Raw genomic sequence first — 20,181 nt, 5'->3', positions numbered from 1 at the left:
CGAACCTGAGTCTTTGTGCATCCTAGGCAGGCACTCTAACACTAGACCAAACTCCCTTCACTCTGTCTTTCTTTCTTTCTTTCTTTTTTTGCCAGTCTTGGGCATAAGCTCAGGGTCTGAGCACTGTCCATGGACTTTCTCAAGAGTAAAGCTCTACCACTTGAACCTCAGCACCACGTCCAGCTTTTTTCTATGTATGAGGTACCAAGGAATCAAACCCGGGTCTTCCTGAATGTTAAGCAAGCACACTACCACTAGGCCAAACTCCTGGCCATGGCCTAGTTTCTTTTCAAAAACTTTAATCAAGCTGGGAGTTTGGCCTAGTGATAGAGTGCTTGCCCAGCATGCAGAAGACCCGGGTTCAATTCCTCAGTACCACATACATAGAAAAAGCCAGAAGGGGTTCAGTGGCTCAAGTGGTAGAGCTCTAGCCTTGAGAAAGCCCAAAGACAGTGCTCAGGCCCAGAGTTCAACCCCAGGACTGGCCAAAGAAAACCCCAACACTGCCATCACAGGCAGGGTTAGATAGTGCTGTACTGAAGCACCAGCCAGGCACTGTGAAGAGGGTATACATGCCTCAACTGGCCTAGGGTTATTTAAACCAGTTCACACCGAGTAAACTAAGTTTCACATAAAACAGATTTACCTAGAAGGGTTGAGAATCTATGCCTTAATGTCAATGACTATAATTTTAGCTACAGAAAAACCTGTGACTTAAGGACTAGAGTTCAAAGCCAGCCTGGACAGTAAGATCAGTGAGACTCCAATAAACCACTAAGGAGCCAGAAATGGTAGAGTGTACCAACCTTGACAATGAAAGCCTAAGGACAGCACCCAGACTATGAGTTCAAGCCCTACCATATCAACAACACATAAGACAGACACAGACACACGCCCAGAATCCCTCCAGCCTGTTTGTCTCTTGGGAATCATGTGTTGCATATTACATAGAGGAAATGATTCAGGTCCTAGGCCACTAGTGTGTGTGCCCCAGTGATAGAACTTGAATTTAGAGCCTGGGTACTGTCGGTGACCTTTTGTTCAAGGCTAGCAGTCTACCACATGAGCCACAGATCAGATCTGCATCTTCTTTTTTTTTGGTGGGTCATGGGGCTTGAACTCAGCCAGGATGCTGTGCCTAGGATCTTCAGCACAAGCTACTGCCCTACTCCTGGGCCTGGGAGTTGTCCCTGTGCACTTCAGCTCCAGACTATTACCCTACCCTTGATCCAAGTCCACTTCTCTTTTCTGTAGGTTAACTGGAGATAAGAGTATCAGGTGCTTTTATGCCCCAGATTGCTTTGAATTTGAATGCTTGGATCTCAGCCTCCTGAATAGCTAGGATTACAGGCAGGAGCCACAGGTCTGGCTAGCATCTAGCTTTTTAGGAGATAAGCATCTCAAGGACTTTCCTACCTTGGAATGGCATTGACCCCTAATCTTCAAACTGCTAACCTACCAAGTACCTAGGGTCACACGCATGAGCCACTGGCTCCTTGTAGCAAGGTTTTAGTGAAAGACAGCGGTGAGATTTTCAGTACCTATTCTGTGCTGACAGACTCTGAGACCCCTAAAGTGCCAGCAGAGAAGGGTTCTGCCAGGATGAGTCAGTACCAGTCTAGGATCACTGTAGCAATCACAGTTAATCTCTAGAAAATGGGATGTGGGGCTTGGCTCAAGAGTAGGTTGGTAGTCTTGAGCTGAAGAGCTCAGGGATAGTGCCCAGGCCACATCAAGCCCAAGACCCACAAAAAGAAAAAAAATGATAGCCAGGCACAATGGCTCACATCTGTAATCCTGGCTACTCAGGAGGCTGAGATCTGAAGATGAAGGTTCAAAGCCAGCCTGGGCACTAATGGCTCTTCTCTCCATTAATCATAGTCTACAGATAGAGAAATTAAGGTCTAGAGACAGAGATGGTTGATGATGAACACACGCAGCAAATCAACAAAGTGCTGAGGTGACAGTCCTGGCATCCAGACCCCTTGAGGAAAGAAATTTCAAGAAAGAAATACACACATAAGATATAGAGGGTAGAAAGGTTAGGCTGGCTATCAGGATTTGAACCTGGGGTTTAGGAAAGAAGTGTTCTAATGTTCTTCAGTTTCTGAACAGTAAAGATTTACCATAAAGCTGGGTGTGGGGGCTCACGCCTGTAATCCTAGATACTCAGGAGGTTGAGGTTGAGATCTGTGGATCAGGTTCAAAACCAGGCTCAGGCACAGACTGTGAGACTCTCATCTCTAATTAAGCACTAGAAAACAGGAAGTGGGATTGTGGCTCCAGGGGTACGATGGTAGCCTTGAGTTGAAGAGCTCAGGGACAACCCCAGGCTCAGGGGTAGGGTGGTAGCCTTGAGCTGAAGAGCTCAGGGACAGCACCCAGGCCCAGATCTCAAGCCCCATGATTCACAAAAATATACATATATAAAATTGAAGCTGACTCCTGCTGGCAGTTTGCAGCAACTAGGTAGAATTGCTACTCCCCTACTGATTAGCTCTGTGACAAAGAACCCTCTGTGCTCTACATACCAAAACAGATAACAGCCTGATACTGAGGAGCAAAGAAAACCATCAATCTCAAAGTCAGCCTCTTTCCTTGAGGACAGCCAATACTCAGTCAAGTATAACCTGATACACAACCCCATAAACAAATCTGAAATGTCCCACTATATAAAGCAATTCCAGCATGCCATATACTTGCTACAAGATGAGAGATTTGGAGTGATGTGATGGAGCAGGAAAATGCTAGTCCAAGCCAGGTGCCAGTGGTTCACACAAGGGACTGAGATCTGAGAATCCTAGTTCTAAGCCTGACCAGGCAGTTAATGCTATAAGACTTTTATCTCCAATGAACCACCAAAAAGCCAGAAGTTGGGTGCCAGCCATGAGTGAAAATTTCTAAAGGGCAGCACACATGTCCTGAGCTCAAGACCCAGGATCTGAATACTCATACACACATGAAGGAAGAAAATACTAATTTAGTACAAATGCATGTACACATGTGCAGGTTTATGAATGAGTTTCAAAGAGGCACAATTCTGACCATGATCATGTATGTGATTATGGTCAGTTTGTAGCACAAGAAATACAAAGACCGGGCTTCAATTCCTCACTACCACATACATAGAAAAATGCTGGCAGTGGTGCTGGGGCTCAAGTGGTAGAGCTCTAGCCTTGAGAAAGCCCAAGGACAGTGTTCAGGCCCTCAGTTCAAGGCCCAGAAGTGGCAACAAAATAAAACCAACCATGTCCCATCAGTTCAGAGAGGGGAACGAAGGCATGGGGCATTCTACCCTCAGGGAACTGAAACTGGAACGTCTTGGGGGATCCCACCACTCGGACACCACTGTACTCCTGGAAAGTCAAAAGTGACAAGTTCCTGAAGAACCAGAAATTCATCTTTCACTCCAGCCAGGGGATCTGAAGTTCCAAGAAGATCATAGCACTCACTCCCCAAGGAATCCACAGGACTCGACACAGAAATAGTAAGGGGAAAGCTGCAGAGGGTCAGGGGAGCAGGTAATTTTCAAAGGAGACTGCCTGAGAAGAAATACCAGGATCGGCAGGTGGGGGTGATGGTGGGGAACAGAGGTGAAGAGGGAACCAGCCCTACCCAGGGCATCACACGCTGGATACAGACATGCAGACCCCGTTCTTCCCAGAATGAGAGTACTTGAGCAGGTCAGGGGACAGGAGTGGGCAACAGAACAAGGAAGACTGGAAAGAAAGTCTGGAAATTGGAAGCAAGAGTTCTGGATGGGGTATCAAGGGCCCTGGGTTCTAATTCTAACTCAGTCGAGTGGATAAATCTCTGCCCTAGGTGCCTCAATTTACCCCATCTGGCATTAATAATAACAACAATAGTAATAGTAATGGGAAGAAGCGCTGACCCTTGCAGAGTCGTCTTTGAGGACAAAGACACGAGGCGGGGAAGAATGAGCTGCAGGTTTGCAGTAAAACCATTGTCCGGGAGGAGGATGGAGCATCCCTGGCCCCCCCACCCCAAGTCACTCACCTGTCTGGCCAGGGGGACCAGCGTGGCCCCTGATCCCAGTGGGGCTGCTGCTCATGGTGCAGAGCCCACAGCCCCACGTAGGACGGGAAAACCAGGGCCACCAGTCCCAGAGCCACCCCTGCTGAAGCTGCTTCTCCTTCTGCTGCTTCACGGCGGCCGGCCTTGCCTTTTCTTGCTGCAGGGTGGAGCCGGTCCACAACCGTGGGCCGAGGGGCGTCGAGGAAAGTGGAGGCGGCCCAGCCCTGGCTCTGACTCCCAGGCACTTCCAGCTCACTTCTGCTGCTCACTTCCGGGAATTGGACGCTACCACCAACTCGCTGCTGGGGGGGGGGAGAATGCGGAGTCACCGCTGCCAACGCCAATGTTGGGCACCGTGGAGCCAATGTGCTCGAGGTTCCTTCTTCTCCACTTCCTAAGTTATGCTTTCGCCTTCTTGTGGAAGGTTCCAGTTCATCTGGGTGTGACTCGGGGACTCCAACATCCGATCTTCCACCTCCTGCTCGGCGATGGTGCGTCCCGCGCCTCCCCAGCTGAGCCCAGGTGAGAAAGTGCCCTGGTTGGGTTGTTGGGAGGAATGGGTGCTCTCTGGGCTCAGGCGAGCCTGGTGCTGCTTTTGTTGGGACAGCTCCCAGGCCCAGAGTTCAAGCCCATGAGTGACACACACACACATACACAAAGTAGTCTCTACTTGACTTTGTTAATGGGGTAGTTAACGCTTAGCCTCTTGCATTTCTTGACTTCTTTGTACAATCCGGGTATTAGGTCTTTAATTATCTACAAGTGCAAAAGGCTCCTGTCAATCTACAGGGTATCTTTTTCTTCATATAGTTTTATTGTAATTATTAGAAGGATTACATTACATTCACCGATAGAAGGTGCTTGGTGTTGATACCCTGTCTCATGTCTTGGTCCCCATTTCCCTCCCCCACCCCCATCCCTTCCCTATCCGACTTCAAATTACCAGGTGAAATACTATCATAATATGAGATAACCAAGGGATAGCAAAAGAGATGAGAGATAACATAGTACATTAAAGACAACCATCACTCATTATATGGCTTTTGTTTCTATAACCTGGAGGTTTCTTCATTTATCATATTCTATATGGCCTTATGTATCTAGGTTTTGTTCTATTGCAAATCTCTGCTAGGAGAGCACATGGTTTCTACTGATTAGGACAAATGAGGGAAACCTTTGAGCCTATGTTCCTTTGAGTCTGGCTTACTTCACTTAATATGATTTTTTCTAAGTCTTTACATTTCCTTACAAATGGGGCAGTGTCATTCTTTCTGACAGCAGCATAGAATTCCATTGTGTATAAATACCAGGTCTTGTTGATCTACTCATCCACTGAGGGGCATCTGGGCTGGTTCCATATCTTTGCTCTGGTAAATGAACATCGTTGTGCTAGTGAACTCTAGACCTGGGTGCTATCCCTGAGCTCGTCAGCTTAAGGCTAGTGCTCTCCCAATTTGAGCCATAGCACCACTTCTGGTATTTTAGTGGTTAATAAGAGATAAAGAGTCTCATGGACTTTGCCCAGGCTGGCTTTGAACTATGATCCTCTGATCTCAGCTCCTGAGTAGCTAGGATTCCAGAGATGAGTCTTCAGCACGTGGCAGAAAATATTCTTGTGATGTACAAAAACCCACAACTAATATGGAAACCTTGTTTTAAAATGATTCCTATTGTGTTTCCCAACACAATCTAACTGAAGTCTACAGAGTACAAGAAAACACACATAGCCATTTAATTTTTTATTATAATTAATGGGTTACATTATATTCACCAGAGAGAATATAATACTTCACAAGCCTTGATATCCCTACTTAATTTTTGTTTTTTAACTTTTATAAATCTACATTTTGGGTCTCTCTCTCTCTCTCTCTCTCTCTCTCTCTCTCTCTCTCTCTCTCTCTCTCTCTCTCTGTTTTGCGGATGTGGGACTTGAATTTTGAGCCTGGGCAATGTCCCTGGGCTCTTCAGCTCAAGGCTACAACCACAGTGCCATTTCTGGTTTTCTGGTGCTTATTAGAAGTAACAGTTTCATGGAGTTTAGTGCCTGGGCTGGCTTTGAACTGTGATCTCTGTGATCCTCTGATCTAAGCCTTCTGAGATCACCTCCAGCTTTTTATTGTATATGTGATACAGAGAAATTGAACCCAGGGCTTTGTGCAAGCTTGACAAGCAAACTACCACTAGCCCACACTCCAGCCTTGAATAGGACTTTCTTTTTTTTGTCCGCCATGGGGCTTGAGCTCAGGGCTTGAGCACCATCCTTGGACTTTCTTAAGGCTAGAGCTCTACCACTTGAGCCTCAGCACCACTTCCGGCTTTTTTCTATGTATGTGGTACTGAGGAATCGAACCCGGGTCTTCATGCATGCTAGGCAAGCACTTTAACCACTAGGACAAACTCCCGGCCCTGTCCTAGGGCTTTCTAAAGGATAGCACTCTACCACTTGAGCCGGCAAACTCCTGGCCCAAACAGGCCACTCTTGAGGCTAGAATTACGGAGATGTGCCATGATACTGGCATGTGTTTATCCATCTATGTAAATATCATTTCTTCTGTTGATGGTTTTCCTTCTCAGTGTACATATTTCCTACATATTTTGTCAAAAATTTCCTTCCCACTGGGGCTGTGAGTTTAGCCTAGTGGAAGAGTTCTTGCCTACCATGAACGCAGACCCCTGTTCGATTCCTCAGTACAATATACATAGAAAAGCCAAAAGTGGTGCTGTGGCACATGTGATAGAGCTTTAGACTTAAGAAAAGACAAAAACAAAAACAAGGACTGTGCTCAGGACTGGCAAAAAAAAATTCTCCCCAATGTAGACTTTTAAAAGTTTTATACTTTTTTGATTTTTGTTGTCAAGGTGATATACAAAGAGATTGCTGTTATATATGTAATGAGTACATTTCTTGTAAACACTGTTACCCCCTCCCTCCTTTTCTCCCTTTCCCTTGCCCCCAAAACCCCTCCCCCAAGTCATAACGTTCATTTATAACAAATATATTTGTATTTTAATTATTGAAAACAATAGTTTGAAACGTGTTGAAATAAATGATATAGGCTGATATCATTTATCAAAATGGATTATTTGACTCTAAAATAAACATTCTAGGTAACTTTTCTCATAAAATTGTACTAATGGTATAATACTAATAAAAATAAAAAGTAAAGAAATTTTAGTTATTAATTTCTTAAGTTTTACCTTTACCATTATATTATACTAAGCATATGCTTTATGGTATTCATGAAGACAGCATGAAATGTGATTATGTAAAAAAATTAAATGAGTAAAAAATAGTAAGGTTTGAAGCCAGGAGTTTGGCTTTGTGGCACAAACCCTGAACTGGCAAAAAAGAAGTAGGGTTACATAAATTAGATCTATTTCAAAATATGCAGAAAATGGTATGAATTCTTATTTGGCTAGTCCCGGGGCTTGAACTGAGGAACCAGGAATTGTCCTTGTCCACTTTTTGTTCAAGGCTGGTGCTCTGACACTTGAGCCACAGTGGCTCATCTGGCTTTTTCTGTGTATGCAGTGCTGAGGAATTGACTCAAGGGCTTCTTGTATAGTAGGCAAGCACTCTACGACTAGGCCACACTCAAGGCCAAAGTAGATTTTTGATGCTACTGTGGAGTTTTAATTTTCTTAGATATTTGTACAAAGAACAATGGATACATAAACAGACTTGAACTCACATAACAGAGTCCCACATATTACTTCAGTTACTCTGGCATTTCTCCCAATTGACAGGCATCTGCTCTGTCCTTAAGCTTTGGTAGCCAACCTGTCTCTCCAAGGAGGACCGGCCTTGATTCCCTGCAATTCCATGCATTTCATAGTTCCCTGTATATCCAGTAAGGTTATCTTGTACAGGTCCAGGCCAGTTGGTTTTTTTTATTGTGTAAACTCTTGTAAAAGGTCTAATATTTTATTTTTTTAAATATTTTTATTGTGCTTAATAGAAGGGTTACATTATATTCACCAGAAGAAGGTGCGTAATTTTACAAACATTGATACCCTTTCTAATGACATAGTCCCCATTTCCCTCCCACCCTCCCACCCGTCTGGATTTTACCACACCCATGACCCATGTGTCTGGGGCATCAGATTGTAGGTTGAAAGTAAAACATAGTATAATAAGGACTGACGAACTGTACACCATAATATTAACAATGAGCATTTAATAGTTAGAAAAGGAAATACAATGAACACTTGACAACAATCATGAGAGCAAGATAAAGAGATATCTTTTTAGGAAGGGGACAGGGAAGCTCTAAATCCAGACTGGCCTCCAAGTTGCCTTCAGGCAGTAATTCTACCTCAGAGTCTTCAGAAGTGTCTCCCTCCTCAAGAGAAACAGAATGTCCTTCCTGAGTTAAGAGGGGGATGGATTCTAGGTTGTCAACTGGAGATTGGTTCTCCTGTGGTGAGACGGATGGGTCTGGATATTCTGTGAGGATCAATTCATTTTCCTCCAGTGAATCTAGCATTGAGACTGCACTTGCTCCTTCCCCCACACATAAGCTGGGGACATTTTCCATGAGCCCAGCATGTGGCTCTTTAGCCTGCACAGTAAGTGGAGTGTCGCTCTGACTCACGTGGACTGACTCTGGGTAGACTGTGAATTCTGGCTGCTCTTTCTCTTCCGCCAAAGTATCTGTGGGTTCAACTGTGTCACACATGGCGTTCAGAGCACAAGGTATATCCACCACAGGACTCCAAATCTGTTTGGTGTTTTCTACAGAAGGCCCATGCTTTCTGGAGTGCAGTGATGATTCTCCGTGTCCATCAGTCACCAGCTCCACTGGTGGGTTTTTCATCTGGAGTTCAGGAGAAGCTCTTCTACGGTGACCCAAACCTAAGAATGGAAATAGGTACAGGATTCTTAGAGTGGACTCTGCAAGTGGAAGTGTCACTCAACTTCCATGAGGCTCTAATGGAGGAAGCTGTAGAATTGGAGTTTGGACTGAACAGTGAGGAGATGTAGGGTTTTTCTAATGAGTGCTTATGCCCGAGTCCTTTCAAACAGAGAACTGACATTACCTGGCCAACACCACCCATAAAGGGCATTTTGCCAAGCTGGGTACAAGTAAGGGCCCACCAGTACCTAGACCAGCTGGGCTTCCTACTCACAGGCTCTGAGGCGCCCACACCAGGACTTCTTTTTCTTGGTCTTACTGGTCGCGCATTCCTCCAGCTGGTCAAAAAGGATGTGTAAGCGGAAGAGCAGCTCCGAGGCCGGCATGTGGAGCCTCATGTAGAGCTTGAGTCGTGTCAGGGTGTGGCAGTTCTTGACCTCATAGAAATCACTGGGGTAGAAGTCCATCCACATCGTGAACATGGAACACACGATGCTGCGGGCACATTGGGGAGAAGGAAAGTGAGCCCCTTCTCTCTCCATCCTGAGTCTTCTACCAAAGCCCCTTTCTTGCAGGACTCTAATGCTGTGGCTATCCTGCAGAGATGTGCACTTGTGTGCTGGCAGGAGGAAAGAGACACCCGAGAACAGGATGACTTTTACACGCTGTTTCCAGAAGCTTCTGAGAGACAATCCTCCAAAATGCTCACTGTCATAGGCAAGGAGAAGGTTGTTTCCCCACAGGATCTGACTTTCTGCACACAGCCCTAGCTGTAATTCATGAGTGTCCACACTCACAATCACACCCACAACTCTGTTATGTATTTTTTTTGGCAGTCTTGGGACTTGAACTTACGGCACTGACCAGTGTCCTTGGGCTTTTTCCTCAAAGCTAGCACTCTGCCACTTGAGGCACAGCACTACTTCCAGCTTTTTATTTTTTTCTATGGATGTGCTACCTAGCAATCGAAACTGGGCCTTGGTGCATGCTAGGCAAGCACTCTACCACTAGGCCAAACCTTGGGGGCCCTCAAACTGTGTTATCTAACATCCACTTAAGTCCCAACCTCAAGACCTGATAGAAATCATAAGTGATGTGCAAACAAGAAACTTGTGCTTTGATTAGATGCCTCAAAAATACCCAATATTTTTAGGCAGGCTTGCTGGCTCATGACTGCAAGTCTAACTACTCAAGAGTTTGAGATCTGAGGAAGGAGGGTCACAGCCAGCTTAGGCACAAAAGACTGTGGGAACTTTATCTCCAATTATCCACCAGAAAATCCTGAATTAATGCTATGGTTCAAGGGATAGAGTGATAGCTTTGAGATGAAGAGCTCATTGACACCACCCAGGCCCAGAGTTTAAGTCTCATGATCAATAAAAAAATTATACCCAGTTTTACATGACAAATCTTTTATTTCTGTGTAAGTCCACTTACTTCTTTACTTGCTCATCTTCCTCCCAACTACGGTGGATGGATCTGTAGCGATGGAAGGAGAGAAGGAAGTCAACTCTATGGTTTTCCAATATGGAGCGAACATGACAAGTACAGGGCTAGCTAAATCCCAGGCAGGAATATAAAACTACCCAAGTGACGTATGTCTATACAGTTCCATGAAAATTCTGCTAAGAGGCCTCTATGCATCTGTCCAAAGTGCATCTCTAAAGAAGTAAACGCTCTAATTAAATAAATGCTCTAAATAAAGAAGTCAATGCTCATGCCTCTAATCTTAGCCACTCAGTAGGCTGAGATCTGAGGATCACAGTTGGAAGCCACTCTAGTGAGTAAAAGTCTAGAAGCACTTGTCTTCAATTAAGCAGCAAAAAGCCAGAACTTGACCTATAACTCAAATGGTACAGTGCTGATTTTTGAACACCAAAGGGATGACACTCAGGGCCTGAGTTCAAGTGGCAGGACTGGACTACACACCAACATGTAAGTGCTTTGAGGTTCTAACAGGCAAAGCTAACATAATCCCTACCTGATGACTCAGAAGTGATTCAGCCCCCAGCCTTTCCTCTGTCTCCAGTACTTCACAGGCCTCGGCCATTGCTACTGAAACCTTATTTCCTACTGGAAAATGGGATTTCATAGGACCTCACCGAGGTGGGGGCTGCAACTGGGTGCCACTCACTCATGCCTGTCATCTATCTTGTCAGTAAGCACACTGCTGAGATTCCAGTAGCTTGTGAGGGAAATGAAATGGCATGGTGGCCCAGTCTTAATAAAGTAGTCAGCTTGTGCACTTGTATCATGCTAAGCTCCCCTGTGGACCCCCCCAGTGAATCAAACAGGCTCAGAGAAGGGCCACGTATTCCAAGGCTGGTCCAGGAGGGGCTGAGCAAGCCTGGGTTTGGAGGGGGAACACTCACTTTTTCAAGAGAATATCCAGCAACTGCTCCATTGTCCCCCACTGTCTGAAATTGTGCAGGAAATTTCCCACATAAAAGAGATCACCTTTCTTGTAGGCAGGGATCAGCGTTATCAGCAGCGTCTCCAACAGGCCTTCCTCCAGGATCCATACGTTACAAGGCTCATTCAGAGTCTGAGCTGACTCATGGTCACACTATGGTGGCAAAAACAATGGATCATTCAAACAGAAATGGGAGCACACTTCACACTGAGGAATTGGGAGAGAGTAGATTGAAAATGACACAAACTGTCATCTCAGTATAGACACTTGAAAGCACACAAGGTTGTAGTGTGTGGGGAGGATGGTGGGGTCAAATGGGTTTCCTCTCAGGAATATACCTCATCTGAGTTGCCCTGGATTTTCCTGGCTTTCTTCCTAGAGAAAGACCTGATATACTGGATTTGTAGCTTGGCACTGATCCAGCATCTACATCTTCTAGCGAGGCATCCATATCTCTCATGCCTGAGACTCGAGTCTCCTGACCTTTGGCAACAGCACAGCAACATCTTTCTAGTTCCTGAGCCACAGGCCAAGGGAGCTGGCTTGAGCTGGTTGTCAGTTACTGTGGCTTGGTTACCAGGGTTCCATATTCTGTTCCATTGTGAGGAAGGTAGGGTCACCTTTCAGGGCCCAATGACTAAAGCTCCTTGCTCACAGAAGACCTCCCCAAAGACATACTGGAGGCTGAATCTTCCCTCCCACCTCACAAGATACATGTGGATGTAGTAAACAGCATGCCTTGTTTGTAAAATCCCAACGTCTTTAACTAAGCCTAGGTACTAGCCTGGTCTCAGGCTCAAGGAGCCTTTGTTAGGTAAGATCCAACCTTAACTGTCACTATTCCCCTCATCCTGCACAAGCCATTTTGCTTCACAGTGCCTTCTCAGCATTTTGCCTCTGGCACATTTTTTTTTTTTTTTGCCAGTCCTAGGCTTGAGCTCAGGGCCTGAGCACTGTCCTTGGATTTTCTCAAGGCTAGAGCTCTACCACTTGAGCCTCAGCACCACTTCCGGCTTTTTTTTTTCCATGTATGTGGTCCCGAGGAATGGAACCCGGGTCTTCATGCATGCTAGGCAAGCACTTTAACCACTAGGCCAAACTCCCGGCCCTGTCCTAGGGCCTTCTAAAGGATAGCTATTCATACACAGCATTTGCCTCTGTAGTCTTCACTCTGCATCTTGTGACCTATTCCTTTCCCTCAACATAGACAAGAAAAACAGATTTCATAACTTGCTATGCTTTTGTCCAATCTCTGGATATTAATTCAAGATACAATATTGCCTGAGATATTGTGTGTGCATGTGTGTGTATGTGTGCCAGTGTGTGCATGCACAGGTGTGTATAGGATTTAGGGCTTACTTCAGGGCCTATGTGATAACCCTGAGCATCTTTTCGTCAAAGTTATTGGTCTTTCACTTCTAGCTTATTGTAGCTAATTGGAGTTGAGAGAGTCCAGAATTTCTTGCCCTGTGCATTGGAACTGAATTCTCATATGCCCAGTGCTGGGTTCTCATACTGTTAATTGTAGCTATAGAGTAGGCTGAGATCTGAGGATCCTGGTTAGAAGCCAGCCCTGGAAAAAAAGTCACTGATAGAGATCTTTATCTTAAGCACAAAAAAAAAGCCAAAAGTGGAACTGTGATTCAGTTCTTCTTGTACCAGTCATGAGAAAAAAATAGTAATTGGCAGCACCTGGTCCTTGAGAGGAATCCTTAGTACTGGATTAGAAAAAGAAAATAATGAAAAAATTAAAACTTGCTGGGGAATTTATAAGGATAAAGGTGCCTGTGAATTATCTTGTCCTTTCAGATTCCCCCAACAGCTTATGTCTATCTACATTTTGTCAAAGTTTTGTAAAGATATTTACACATATTCTATCTTAAACAGAGATACCCATCCACAGAAACACACACAAACTCACATGAACTATACTACCAACCCATATGTGTCTGGCTATGTATGCATGTATAGCCACATGTATTAATCTGTCTCTCTATACAAATATATAAATGCATAAAGAATATGTATTTAGATAAACAGATAGGATACGTAGATAGATATGTCTCAGGGATTTCGAGATTCTGTGTAAGACTTCTGAGTGCAACTTACCATTCTATTGTTTGTCAAGTTAGAGTCCCTCTATTTTTGGCCACCTCCTTGTCATTTGCAACTTTTTTTTTCCAGCCCTGCGGTTTGAACGTTGGGCCTGGGTGCTGTCACTTAGCTTCTTTCACTCAAGGCAAGTGCTCTATCACTTGAGGCACAGCACCCATTCCAGATGTTTTTCAGTAGTTCATTGCAGATAAGTGTCTCATGGAGTTTCTGTCCTAGGCTGGCTTTGAACTGTGATCCTAGGGTCTCAGACTGCTGAGTAGCTAGGATGACAGGCGTGAGCTACCAGCACCTGGTTTCTTTGCTTCTTTTACCCTTCTTTTTTTGGCCCTACCAGTCATGGTATCTACATTCCTATGTTTTCTCCACCTGCCCACATCCAGGGGTCTGACAGGTGCTTATTCATGTCCACTTATTCATGTCCTCCTCTGTCTTGGCTGACAGTTAAGAAATGCACTCACTTGTCTGGATGCCAAACACAAATCCACGAGACTGTTTCTCAGTCTGGAAGGTCCCATCAGATTTCTATCCCCACTGAGCGTAATATACTATGTTATCTCTCATCTCTTTTGCTATCCCTTGGATATCTCATATTGTTACAGTGTTTCCCCTTGTTATCTGATATATTGTGTATATATATGCATATTTAGTTATTTGAAACAGGATAGGGAAGGGGGAAAACAAGATGATGGATAGGGATGGGGGGAGGAAAATGGGGACCAAGACATGAGAAAGGGTATCAACCTTTGGGAGGTAATGCACCTTCTGTCTGGTGAATATTATAGAACCCTTCTATTAATTACAGTAAAAATATATGAAAAAAAAGAAACCAGACTATGCCCCCATGGAATCCTCAGATGAGGATGATGAAGTTCAGTTCATTAAGAAAGCCAAAGAATACGAAGCAGAGTCAGAGCAACAGGAGGAGTCATATCTGTGTTGCTTACAAAACTATCAGAGAAGAAGTGGAAGAGACAGGCTCCAAATGCAAAAGCAAAGGGAACCTGAAGTGTCAGGAGAATGTAGAAGGAGATGCGTGGTGGATTGAACAAGTGAGCAGTCAAGAAGAGGAAATAGAAATGCATGATTCTTTTGTGCAATTGCTCGGTATCTTTCAGTATGTTAGCTTAACGTCTTATCATCCATAACCATCCATGAGACTGTCCTCATGACAAAGAAACATGCAATCTGGCTTTGTATATGCAGTCATTGCAGAATGAGAACATGGAACATAATACTGTACTTCAAATACCTACCCCATTTCTCCCTGTATCTAGTTGTCTCTCTCATCCCTTGGATTTTTTTTTAGCCAGACCTGGAGCTTGAACTTAGGGCCTGAGTCTGTCCTTGGACTTTCTCATGGCCAGAACTCTACCACTTGAGCCACCGCTCCACTTCCAGCTTTTTCTATGTATGTGGCACTGAGTACTCAAATCTGGGTCTTTGTGCATGCTAGGAAAACACTCCACTAGTAGGTTAAACATCCAGTTCACATCCATTGGATTTCCACAATCATCTTCTAACTAGCTGCTGTTCCTCATCTTTTCCATGTTTCTAATTTTTATTGGGGAGGGAGCAGGGGGGTCATGGGACTTGATTTTGGCCTGGGCCCTGTCACTGAGGATTTCAGCTCAAGGCTATCACCCTAACCTAGGCCTGGGGGTTGTCCCTGAGGTCTTCAGCTCAAGGAACAACCCTGCATCCAAGCCCCACTTCCCATTTTCTAGAGGTTAACTGGGGATAAGATTTTCAGGTCCTTTTGTGCCTGGGCTGGCTTTGAACCTTGATCCTCATCTCAGCCTGCTGAGTTGCCACCACGCCCAGCCATGCTTTTAAGTTTTTCACTACTGTAAGTTTAACAAATCTATCTCTTAGTTGTTTTGTGGTACAAAATTCTGAAGGGACCTAGTTAAAAGAATAATTATTGGTGGTAGAAAGATATTCATCCTCTTGTTAACTTCACATCCATAACAGTGAGAAAACACAGGTCCTTCACTTTATGAATACTGGTGTTTTATTAAAACTTTCAGCAGAACAAAAGAACAGGCTAAGTGTCACTAAATCACAAGTGACTCACCATCAGTGAGTGTTTAAATATAAAGGAAGCACTGAAGTCATTTTGGACTTACTCATCCAAAACCAAATACTTAAGACTCTTGTCTTTACCCACCAAAGAAACCAGGAGTAAAGCTGGGGCTCAAGTGGGAATCATTAGCATTGAGCAAAGATGCTAAAGGAGTGCTTCTGCTGCAACTTCAAGCTAAACGACTTGTGTACACAGACATAGAGATACAAACACCCCCCCACACACAATATATCCCCAAAAGTGTGTACTTACATGTTTTCTGAATGTTTCATAAATAACTTGAAGCAAAAGGTGATGAGAAACATTTTCCTATTGTGCAAATTTTTCAATAAACAAGGAGTAGTATCTTCCACCCTACCTTCCATTCAAAAATTGAATTTGAAATAGTAAGTCATTTGGTTTTTAATGCATGGACCATACACAGCAGACTTTAAGGGAGCAGTGGAGAAATTGATGCTCTCAGGTCCTTGGTGCAAATTATGATGGTCTTTCCCCATCCATCACCACTAGGCCAACTACCACTAGGCCAAACTCCCGGCCCGTCATTAAGGGTTTTTATCTTGTGTTGGTTCTGTGACAGAAGCTGAGTTTTCTTCAAAGACTAAAAAGTCTTTCCCATTTATTGCATTGCTAAGGCTTCTCATGTGTGTGAACTCTCTTATGCTTCCTGAGGGGTGAATACTGCGTGAAGGACTTCCCACTTTGGTTACATTCATAAGGTTCCTCATATGTGTGAATTCTGTTATGCCTCCCGAGATGCGACTTCCACCTGAAGGTCTTACCACATTTGTTGCAATCATAAGGTTTCTCTCCAGTATGTGCACTCTGATGCAAATTGAGGGAAGACTTCCATCTGAAAGACTTTCCACATTGGTTACATTCATAAGGTTTCTCTCCTGTGTGAATTCTTGTATGCATGCCGAGGTTGGACTTCCATCCGAAGGACTTCCCACATCTGTTACACACGTAAGGTTTCTCTCCTGTGTGTGTTTTCTGATGAACATGGAGTTTTGCCTTCCGGATGAAAGACTTCCCACATTTGTTACATTCATAATGTTTCTCTCCTGTGTGTGTTCTCTGATGCAAACTCAGGGAAGACTTTTGTCTGAAAGATTTTCCACATTGGTTACATTCATAAGGTTTCCCTCCTATGTGTGTTCTCTGATGCAAATTCAGGGAAGACTTCTGTCTGAAAGATTTTCCACATTTGTTACATTCATAAGGTTTCTCTCCTGTGTGTGTTCTACGATGCAAATTCAGGTAATACTTCAGTCTGAAAGATTTTGTACATTGGTTACATTCATAAGGTTTCTCTCCTGTGTGTGTTCTCTGATGCAAATTCAGGGAAGACTTCTGTCTGAAAGATTTTACACATTGGTTACATTCATAAGGTTTCTCTTCTGTGTGAGTTGTCATATGTCTGTTGAGGACTGACTTCCATGTGAAGGACTTTCCACATTTGTTACATTCATAAGGTTTCTCTCTTGTGTGTGTTCTCTGGTGCAAAGTGAGGTATGACTTCAGTCTGAAAGACTTCCCACATTTATTACATTCATAAGATTTCTCTTCTGTGTGAGTTCTCTGATGCCTGCTGAGAGTTGACTTCTGGGTAGAAATTTTCTTATGTTCCTCATATTTGTAAGGATTCTCTTCTGTTGGAGATTGAGGTTAGAACATCAGGTCTGACTTCTCAGAAATTAAATTTTCACACTTGATATACTTATCAGATATCTCAGGATATTTGCTCTGAGGTACTATAAGGCGTATTTCATTCCTGAAAGATTTGTCACATTCACTACATGTACGAGGAGTCTCTCCTCTCTATATTTTCAACTGTGTAGTGATGGTCGGTGTTAAGTAGAATATTTTTCGACACACAGTACATTCAGCATTTTTCCTCCCTCCCTGGAGAATTTCTTGGGCAGGGAGAACAGAATTATGGTATTGCAGCTCTTTTGGACTGTCACAATTTTGACTAAAAGGCTCTGAATATCTGAGGGATTGTTCAACAACAGGAGACATGCGAGACCTATATGCAGCATGCATCTCCTCACGCTCAGGAGAGAGAAGAGTGTTGTGACACTTAATGAACTCCTCAGTCCTCATCCCCAAGGTGTTCCCATTATTACTAATCAGCTCTGGCTTATGTGTGGAGCTCAAATTAAAAGTTGTTGCTAATCTCATGTTTTCCTCTGCTTCGATACTCCTTGCAACTGCTAATTCACAAAGACATTCCTGTGGCCTTTCCTGGCAGGTCTTAAACACATTTTCCATTACTTGGATATCTAAAATGAGTCATAGAAAAAAAGACACAAACATACATGAGATCCAAATACTCCTTAATGTAAAGGTAAGGACTTTACTTTCCCATCCTAAGTCTTAGATATTTTAAAATATAAAAGTGGAAATTTATTTGTGAGAAATACATGCATTTCTCCCCAACTTATTAAGAAAATGATATTTTACAATGACAATAATATTTTTCTGTGTTTTAGTTTTCTTTTTTTTTTGCCAGTCCTAGGCTTGAGCTTAGGTCCTGAGCACTGTCCTTGGACTTTCTCAAGGCTAGAGCTCTACCACTTGAGCCTCAGCACCACTTCTGGCTTTTTTCTATGTATGTGGTACCGAGGAATCGAACCCGGGTCTTCATGCATGCTAGGCAAGCACTTTAACCACTAGGCCAAACTCCCGGCCCTAGTTTTCTTTTTATATCACAAGAAATATTTATTCAAATTATCCAACTATGTATTGCTACAGTTTTAAGCTGAGCACTGCCTACAGTATACCTGCAGCTGTTTTTTTTTCAAATACTGTTTTGTTTATACATTGGGGAATAGCTGCCTTTTATTTTTGAGAAATAATTTACATATTGTGCTGCTTTGCTTCTCTTTTAAACTTTTTTTTTGTGTGGTTCATAGGCCTGGGCCCTGTCCCTGAACTCTTCTGTGGAAGGCTACAGCCCCTATCCTTAAGCTACTGCCCCACTTCCTGTTTTCTTGAGGTTAACTGGAGATAAGAGTCTCAGGTCCTTTTGTGCCCAGGCAGGCTTTGAACCTTGATCCTCAGATCCTGAGTAGCAGCTAGGATTACCTTACCCAGCTTCAATGCTGCTTTGCTTCTTAACCATTAAGTGAGGAACAAGAATATTTTCTAGATTCAGAGACCACAAGAGTGGTTTATATGCCTGTTTGCCTTTGATCTACGCAAGAATGGTTCTTGAGAGTAAGGACTTACACCCACATCCCTTCAGTTATAACTTATCACTAAAGTCTCAATTTAGGTATTTGGGAGTTTTGAAATTTGTTTCTTTCCATTTGAAGTCTCATCAAAATTCCTTTTCTGACACTCCTGTCCCTCAGAACCATGGAAGACCAGAAATACTCCAGCTCATTGGCTAGTTAATTTCTTCTCTAGACTAAAACTTTGTTGTTGTTTTTTTCTTCCGTCCAGTACTATGATTGACCTTAGGACCTGACCACTGTCTTTGGGTTTTCTCAAGGCTAGAACCCTATCAATTAAGTCACTACTTCTGGCTTTTTCTATGTATGTGGTACTGAGGAATAGAACCCTGTCTTTGTCCATCTAGGCAATCAAGGTTTGGTTCTCAATCCCAGTCTTGCTTACCAGAGAATAAAGCTCTGACGTATTCCTTGTTTCCTCATACCTTTATAGTCTTAGTTTCAAAGAAAATGAAATCTCATTTCTACATTTCTTTCCTTCTTTCTTTTTTTTTTATCAGACATGGGACTTGAACTCTGGACCTGGGTGTTGTCCCTGAGCTCTTCAGCTCAGGGGTACTGCCCTACCTCTTGAGCCACAGCCCCTCTTGCCATTTTCTAGTGGTTCATTGGAGAGAAGACTCTAATGTCCTGTTGTGATCGGTCTGGCTTTGAACCTTGATCCTCAGATCTCAGCCTCCTAAGTAGCTAGGATTACAGGCATGAGCCACCAGCTCCCAGCTTTCTCATTTAATTTTGTTTCACAGTGATTTCCACAGAGAAATCTACCTTTAATTCTACTGCCACATAGAATTCATTATATCACCATATGATTTTTAGGGCCGGGAGTTTGGCCTAGCATGCACAAAGACCTGGTTCAGTTCCTTGGAACCACATACAAAGAAAAAAACCCAGAAGTGGTGCTATGGCTCAAGTGGTAAAGAGCTAGCCTTGAGAAAACCCAAGAGCATGCTTCAGGCCCTGAGCCCAAGCCTAGGACTGGCAAAAAAAAAAAAAGATCCTTGATTCATTCACAAAGAATCCCCTAGGTTCCACACACAGGACTTAGAACATTATTGCTCAGTACATCACAACATGAATTTACCAAGTGGGCTCAGGCTCCAACATCAATATGCAGATGCATTAACTCACCTGTGATATTCTTGTCAGAGGAATTTCCTATCCATGGTTCTGCACCTTGCTCTAGCTTGACAATCAAAACAGGTTTGGGAACACAGGGCCCTGTATATTAGAAATAGTGGACAATTATTGAATATGCTGGGTCATCATTGCTGTAAGATCTCAGACATCCCGCTCACAAGGTAGCTATTCAATCTTTTTTTCTCATTTCTCACTGGCTCCATGGTTGACTTTTCCCCAGCTCTGGATTCATTTTGTATGGCATAAACTTAGCTCTTTTGCTCAAGGCTAGAAATCTACCAGTTTGAGTCCCAGCTCCAT

This window comes from Megascapheus bottae, chromosome 29 (genome assembly GCF_031878675.1).
Source record: "Megascapheus bottae isolate mThoBot1 chromosome 29, mThoBot2.hap1, whole genome shotgun sequence".
In the NCBI taxonomy this organism is placed as follows: domain Eukaryota; kingdom Metazoa; phylum Chordata; class Mammalia; order Rodentia; family Geomyidae; genus Megascapheus; species Megascapheus bottae.
The sequence above is the reverse complement of the archived record's forward strand: the minus strand, read 5'-3'. Positions refer to the sequence as shown.